This window comes from Martes martes, assembly GCF_963455335.1.
Source record: "Martes martes genome assembly, chromosome: 1".
NCBI lineage: Eukaryota > Metazoa > Chordata > Mammalia > Carnivora > Mustelidae > Martes > Martes martes.
Genome location: NC_137888.1, coordinates 44,214,706 through 44,223,743, shown reverse-complemented (window position 1 = coordinate 44,223,743; position 9,038 = coordinate 44,214,706).

The following is a 9,038-nucleotide window of genomic DNA, read 5'->3' as shown; positions in this document are numbered from 1 at the left end:
TGACTCCTATATTTTAATTGAAGTGTATCCATCTGAAAAGTCATTAGCATAATGTGTAAGAAGGTGGGAAATGCTAGATTTACTAATATGGATAATAAGATGAGTGTTGTTCATTATATATCCTTTTAAATCATTGAATTCTGTCTGCAATGGTTAAAATAAAGATAATTCAATAAAAACAACAAAACTTGACCCTTATTTCTTAAAAGTTCTGCCTGCTTCTATAAATGCACATCATAATACCTTTTTTTTTAGGGCACATATTCCTTTTGCCATTAATCTTGAAGTTTACCAAAAATGAGTTAAAAAGGGGGGGGGGCTGGGAATACTGATAACAAGTATTAAACGAACCAATCCTAACTTCCAAGACTTAAGTGGAAATTCTTCACATACAAAAACTGCTTCTCTTCTGTCTCCTTGGAAAATATGGAGTACTAAGTACCTTAAATACCTCCTGTATGGACACTGAAAAACCATGAAGAGTATGAATAAATAGCAAGTCTTTTCATATGTATGAGTGAAACTCAATAAATACAAGGAAACCTGAATAAATGTAACAGGTACAGCAGGTCCATGGATAAAAACAGTATTGGGAAGATACATATAATCTATCTTTTTGAAAGTCACCTTGTCAGCACATATCAAATTTAAATTTTTATACCCTTTGATATAGTATGTCTAGCTTTAGAAATATGCTATAGAAATACAAGAATGTTCACTGAAAATTACTGCTATTAGTGAAAAATTAGAGACTAATGAAATATCTACAATAGGTCAATGGGAAAATTATGGTTGATCTATACTTTACATAGAGTTGTTAATATAGCTCATTAATCATTTAAATCATTCAATAATTCATTCAATAAATATCTATTAAGAACCTGCTATGTGACAGATAGTATTCTATTTAGGACACACACCAGTGAAAATGTGAGAGAAACTCTCCGCTTTCACAGAATATTTATTAGGTGATAGCTTGTTTTAGAGAAAATTAAGAAGAAACATGAAATATCACTGGTAAAAAGTGCTTCAGAGAAAAATAAGGTGAGGTAAGGTAAGGAAGCTGTGAGTGAACAAGACAGGAAGGGGTTCTTTTATAGAGATAATCAAGTGACATTTGAAACTTAACTGAGGGGGCAAGACTAGAAGAAAAATGGGGGAAGAGCATTAAAGGAAGAGGAAATAGATCAAAGGGCACAAGTTAGGAACAAGTATAACTTATTTGAGAAACAGCAAGGGGCCAGTGGTGACTAGAACTCAGTGTGTAAGGTAAGAGGTAAGAAATGAGTTCAAAGAGATAGCTGAGAAGAAGGATCACTAAGACTCAAGCAGGCTACAGTGAGAATTTTGACTTTTGCTCTTAATAAGATTTCAGATGACTGGAAGGTTTTGTCACAAGGAATGATGAGATCTGGCTTATATATTAAGTGGGTCACTCTTGTTGCTATCTAGATAATAGGCTGCAGAAGGCAAGCGAGAGAGGGACATCAGTTAATACGCTATTAAAATAGTTCGAGTGAGAGGAGATAGTGTCTAGACTAAAATAGCAGCAGTAAATGCAATGATACTAGATATATTTTAAGGCTGACCTGATAAGACTTGCTAATGATTTGGATATGGGGTGGGGTATAAGAGAAAGAGGAAATGGCAAGTATGAGATAGGTCAGCTCATGCTAATATACAAGGTTGTCTATGATGTATTATCAAGTGAGATCAAAGAAATCTTCATAAAATTTGTAGAACTAGACCATTTTTATTTTTGTAATGACCTGGAAAGATAGATATTAATAAGGGAAATTTTCAACTTTTTAATTGTGGGCCTGCTCCTGGGTTCCCAGGGAAGCTATACTTTAAAATTTAGCAAGGTCAAAATGACTGCATGAAACCTCAAACCATGGGCTCTATTTCTTCCCCAAGTAGACACTGTAAATCTGCTTAAAGAAAGTAATCAAAAGGAGCATTCTGAACAGAAAAGATAAGAAAAAGTATCACTTTCCTGGCTCCCAAAGATTAAAGTCATAGAGCCCTTCATATACTTAGAAACTTAAGATAAGGTCTCAACTTTCTGAAAAGTTTATTGTCTAATAATTTGTAAATTTTTATATAAAAAATGTATATGACCTTACACAAAATGTTCCCTTACTGGAGCACTCTCTTTTGGGCAGCTGTCCTAACTTGGGCTGGAATAAATCTCTCTCTCTCTCTCTTTCTTTTAATTCTGAAAGGTTTGTTCATTTTGTGTCAACAATACCAAGTTTTAATTAGTAGTTAACTCTAAGGAAGTAGTAAACTTCCTTTAAGAGAGGAGTAGGAGCTAAACACATTTTACTTCCTGGACTTTGCTATTATTTGAGTATTTTGTTGCTAACATGTATAATTTCTGTAAGAAATACAAATACAGGGGTGCCTAGGTGGTTCAGTTGCTTAAGCATCTGCCTTTGACTCAGGCCATGATCTCCAGGTCCCAGGATGGAGCTCCCCATCCAGCTTCTTGCTCAGTGGGGAGTCTGCTTCTCTCTCTCTCTCTCTGTTTCTCTCTCTTCCTCTGCTCCTCCCACCAGCTCATGTTCTCTCTCTCTCTCTCAAATAAATAAATAAAATTTAAAAAAATACAAATACAAAAGTGGAAAAATACATATATGATTACGTTTAAATATAAAGCTTCTATATTTTGAAGATATCACAAAGTGACAAGACAAATTATAAACTTTAAATACTGCAACATATGCAAGTAATAAATATGTGTGGAATACATATTCAAAACATATATAATGAACTCTCAAAAATCAACAAGAAAAAGAAAACAAAATGAAAAATGAAAATGAAAAAAGGAGCAAAATACTTGAACAAGAAAGGAAAAAGGAATGGCTAATAAATATGAAAAGAAGCTCACTCTCGCAAATGAACAAGAAATGCAAGTTAAAAAACAACAAAACAACCTGAAATTAATTTTTTATATCCACTGGCCTGGTAAAAGTTAAATAGTCTAAAATTAATTATTATCATATGTGATATGAAAATATAAATGTGTGTATAAAAATATGAACAGGAACTCAGATCCATTGCTGTTAAAATGCAAATTAATAGAGACACTTTATGAAATACTGCATTATAAAATAAAGTTGTAAATATGTAAATAAAAATAAAGCAATTTAAAAACTGTTTCTGTAGTGAAAGAAAGGAGAGATGATAACATGAGTCTTTAAATTAGAGGTGACTATAGCTTTGATAATTCACTTGTAATGTTCAATAACAAAACTAAATGATTTATAAATCAACTTTTCAACACATAGTGATTAAAACATTTGAAATGTAAATCTTGTACTTTATTTTTCAATGATATAAATACTAAATTGAGTTTCCAAATGAAATTTCTCATTAAAAAAAAAAATCTGGTTGGCGTACAACAAATCATGGCAAACCTAAGTTACAAGGGATGGTGAAAAATACAGGCTATGGAAAAATGCAGAAAATCCTGAATTTAAATACTTACCCTGAAACTAAATAGAAAATAAGTTTAGAAAACATATGCTTCTTATTAGAGTAAGTTGGTAACATATCCTAACTCCAGAATCTGGGTTATACAACTTTCATTAGCCTTGGTCATATAGGAGTTAACTACTCGTTCAATTTGTCCAGATATGCAATTCAGAAAATACAGGGTAAGTGAAGACTATTTCACTTCAAGGAATCCATCAGCTCTGGGGTTTCCTACTGGACAACACAAGTCTGTACTCTTGGGTGGATGGTAAATATGGAATCACAGAATCTATTGAGGGCTATTCTATTAATCCAAGGGAATGATGATGATATCATAGACTAGAGTGGTTACAGTAACGGTTTTAAAAGGAAACGAAGCAACAGATTCTTAATGGCAGAAAACAAATTGATGGTTACCAGAAGGGAGGTAGGTTGGGGGATGGGTTAAATAGGTGATGCGGATAAACAAGTGTACTTGTTAGGATGAGTACCAGGTACTATAAGGAAGTGCTGAATCACTATATTATACACCTGAAACTAGTATTACACTGTATGTTAACTAGAATTTAAACAAAAACTTAAATAAAAAGTTTATTTTAAAAGAAAAAAAATTCTGTATATATTTTTAAAGGAAAGCCACAGAAATTTGCTGTTGAACTCATTATAAAGTTTGAGGAAAGAGTGAAGGAAAAAAAAAAAACCTCCAAGTTTTTGTCTAGAGTTACTAGAATACTGGGATCTCGCTTTTGTGAAACAGTGATTACTGTGGAAGGAACAGGTTGAGGTGGGTTAATGAGTTTCAGACTTGGATATGTTATATAAGATGCCCGATAGACATCCAAGTTGAACAGGTAGAATTCTGGATGTACAAGTCTGAGTTCACAGCAGAAATCTAGGCTGGAATATATATTCAGGATTCAGTTAATATAAAATATTGAGGTTGAATAAAACCATATAGAGAGTAAATGGCAACATAAGAATCAAATTACTGATCCTTGGAGGAGAAATCAACCAAGAAAACAGAAAAGGTTAAGAAAAGAACCAAAACTGAGTGATTTTATGGAAAACAACTGATATAATTGTTTCAAAAAAGAGGTAGCTATTATATATGATTAATGCTGTTGATAACTCAAATAAGAGGAAGGTTGAAAATTGACTTCTAAATTTGACAATGTGACCTTATGTTCTTGAGTTGGGTTGTTTTGGCAGAACAGTTGGACAAAAGTGGAATTGTTCTGTGAGTAAAGATGGGGAATACAGACAGTTCTTGCATGGAGAAGTAATGAAGACAAGATACAGATAATTTTTTAAGGAAATTTTTTTAGAGAAATGTGTAGTACCCGAAGAAGGATGAACATATGGCAGCATATTTATATGCTGTTGTATATAATACAATTGATGATGCATTAGATTAACACTATTAATATTAGAGAATATGTATCATGAATTATATAATTTACCTTTCTTACATTTCAATGATAATTTCCAAAATCTTCACTTTTGTTATTGCTTTTATTTTCACTTAATAGTTAATTTTTACAGTTTATTCCTCAGGAAAATATAGGCTGCTAGTCCATCTTTCCTCTACAATTTTTAATATGATGTGTGTATGCATACATACATGTTTGTATCTATATCTATAGACACACATATATGTATATTCACATAAAGATCTACTATGAGACAAATGAGAGGTTTGAACTAAATTATCTCTTACTCCCTAGACCCTTTTTAAAAGACTCTACTCCTTTCCTACAGTTCCTTCAGAGATTTGCTTCATTTATTGGGAGCAGTTATTTATAGAACTATTGTTCAACTTCACCTGTCACTGTGAACTCCTAAATCTGATCTATTCATGACCCTTTCTTCTTGACTGAAAAAAAATATGTTTACCACTTTAATTAAAATTATTATTAACAGGATTAATGACATTGTTTTTTCTCTATCTCATTCTGTGAGAAAACTTTGTTCTTGATCCATTTTTATCTTAACAATTGTTGCCTCTCTTCAGTTTTGCTGATCCATACTGTATAGAATTTAGAGTAGCTAAATTTGTCAACAGTGCTCTCATTTATAAAATATAAAGAACCCCATGTTATTCCTTACTTTAGGGTTATGTTTGTTATTGCTTATTTTATTTAGACTGGTGACTAATCTCATTGAGTGCAACGTGAAAAAGTTAGAATTTTTTAAAAAAGGATTTGGAACACCGTTCTTGTCTGTCCAAATTAGCAATGTGTTAGGCTATTAAGAAAAGACAGTAGCCACACATGTTTCCAGGCAGATGGATTTGTAAATGCTTCTGAAATTAATAAATACAAAGTGTTAGGAACCACTAGCCTATTTCATCTATAAAGCATATTTTGGCCAAGTTTTTGTTTTGTTTTGTTTTTGTTGTTGTTTTAGTGAGGGAAGGAGGAAAGAGGAGAGGGGGAGAGAGAGAATCTTAAGCAGGCTCCACGCCTCGTCCAATGTGGAGCCTGATATGGAGCTTGATCTCACAACCCCTGAGATCATGACCTGAGCCAAATCAAGTTAGACAACTTAACCAACTGATCCATCCAGGTGTCCCACAAAGCATTTTTTTTTAATGTCTAGCTTTATACGTTTAGTTCTATCAACAGATTTCCTATGTAATTAATATTTTAAAGTTAATTTATCAAATTATATAGGAGACAGAAACAATGATACATTGAGACACCATCACTTCTATCAAGGAGTTTACAACTGAATTCTATGGAAAGAAGAATAAGAGCAACAAAACACACTTCCTGAAATAACAATTGTAATACAAGGCAAATATGATAAAGGCTATAAACTGCATATAGATTTTTCTATGAAAAAGGTGGTGAGAGAACTATAAACAATTAGAAAGATGTCTTAAACTTTTGAAGTGTCACGCTTGAATTAAGCAGACCTGTGAATATATATCATTATAACATTAGTTCTGATACACATGCAAATATAATTCCTACTTTTTGTGCCTTATCATTTCAGAATTAAACTGTCAGTGGTAACTATTGCTTTTCTTATATCTTTTATTTAACAATTAACTTCATTTATTATGTTCCCACAGTTAAATAATGTTTTTCATTCTTCATTTACACATCTTTTGATTATTGCTAAGTGACTATGTCTTTTAAAAGCATCATTCCTGGAGAGACTCACCAGGTTGATGGGTGGGAGTGGATGGAGCAAGCTACTATTCCACCTCCCTGCTCCAAAAATCCATTTACATATAAAGGACCTACCAGATATTAAGCTGATAAGAACAGAGACTACATTTGATTTAGCCAAAAGGCCAAGAAGCAATTGACTATGTTTAAAAAAAAAATACATCAGTTACAATTACAATGTGCAACCTCTATTCATGGAATTACTATCATCCTTCTTTATGGCAATGCATTTCAATAATCTGAGTGGAGATTCATTATATTTCAAAATATGAAAAATCTAAAATTTAGATTTTGAGTTAGTCTTTAAAAAATTCCCTTTTAAGGTTGTTTTGCCAACTCACTGACCTGTCTCTCCAGAGTCCTCCCAGGTATGAAGAATTAACAACATTATATGGATATTTAATTACCTTCAAACTTTCACTTAGAATCAAGAGTAATAACAAACATAGAGTTTGAGGTATAGAAAAAAGAGCATATAGAAACTACCTACTTCCATTTATGTAGTATATACAGAAGGGCTTGAAAAAGTTGATACACATCTTTATAATCATTTAACTTCAAACTCTAGTATAATGGATTAAGCTTGATATTTTTATATTATGTACAAAATAGTATCATGATGTTTTTAATTAGTGAATTTTGCATGCTTTAAAACAATCAAATTTCAAAAATATTTTTGAGAAGCCAGATGTTTGTTATGATTTTTCCCCCCCAAATAACAATTAAGAGATAAATGTTAAGTTCAAACTAAAAGTATAGACTTTTTCATGTACTTAACTCTGGGGTCTAAAAAGACAAAGTGCCATAGAAAAAAAATCTTTCTACTTAAAAATATATGTAATTAAGGAATATGTTGTTTTCCTAGAAACTTTTCCAACCTGGCTCCTATGGAGCTGCAGCATGTACATCCAGAGGAGAAGTAACATCAGGGTCTGGTGAGGTGGTCTCTTCAGTGCCTTCTTGAATTTTCCCCCCTTTTAGCAGTGTTGAAAATAGGTCTGGAAAAGCATAGGAAAGCTATATCAAATTTTCCTTAGGAGGTTTTTTCCCATACTGTTTTAGCAACTTTGCATAGTGAAGGTGTTATATGGTATGACATACGTATTCATTTTCACTAATGAGTCCTCCCATGTAAAATTAACAGTATCCTCAAGAAAGATATAATTACCCTGTATTAATTCAAATCAGTCTATATTGGAAAATATGCTTGTGTGAGTCAGATCAGAAGCATCCTTAGAACTACACAAACATGAAAATGCTTTCCAAGGAAAACTGAACTATTTAGGATGGTATCCTTTATACAAAATGAAATATGATGATGTAGGACAATATGTTTTTTGATATGCTATCCTTATAAGCTAGATTTTTAAAAATATTTAAATATTATATGCTCATATACAGTCCAGAAAATTGAAATGCATTGTTTAATGAGTATAATAAGAATTATTTCCATGTGTACTAATAAACATTCTATCATATGTATGTCACATATATATGAAATAGTTATACATTTGTTTTTACCAAAAATAAAAATATCACTACATTTCTAATCTTGAATGAAAAATAAAAGACTATGTTGGCAGATATACATCATCTTTAATATATTGAAATGATCAGCGTAATTAGTTACAACATGAGAAATATATTTTGATTTGATTTTCCCCAGTATTGACTAGCTGACATGTAGTAAAAATATTGATGATTTAGTTATAGTTGTTTTCTAAAATCCATAAAATGTTGTTTATGTATTATCTTCTGGTTTAGTGAAAACGAATGTAGTAATAAATATTTAAAGAAGAAAGGTTGCTAAAACAGTAACCATTAATCTAAATACTCAGTGTTGTTGCTGGATTAATCTTTACAAGGCTTGGATGGATATTAGAGAACGAATACCTGAATTTCTGTAGTACAACTAAATTTATGGTTATACTCTACAATTGAATTACAATTGAATTTATAGTGCTAGAATATTAAAAAAAAGAAGTAATGAAGAAGAATTTTATAGTGCTTGGAGCAAAGTTAATATACAAAGTTATCATATTTAAAGGACCTTTTCTTCTATCCCATGTTTTCATATTTAAGCTAGATAGTCCTTTAGGAAAAAGACATTTGAATTATCTGATTGCTTTATGGTCTTTAATTTGCTAACACTTATTTCAATGTCATTTGCCTTCCCAATTGCCCATTCTTAAATTTACAACTTTATCTAAACGTCACTAATACTTGAAAGCACTGTAAAACAATGGAAATGCTACAAATTAATTTTTACAAATATTCTTATACCCACTTACCATATAATTATGACACATACGTACAGTGAAATTATAGTTACACAATATGTAGTTTGCTTAATGAAACAAAAAATCAGTAGAAATGTCCATT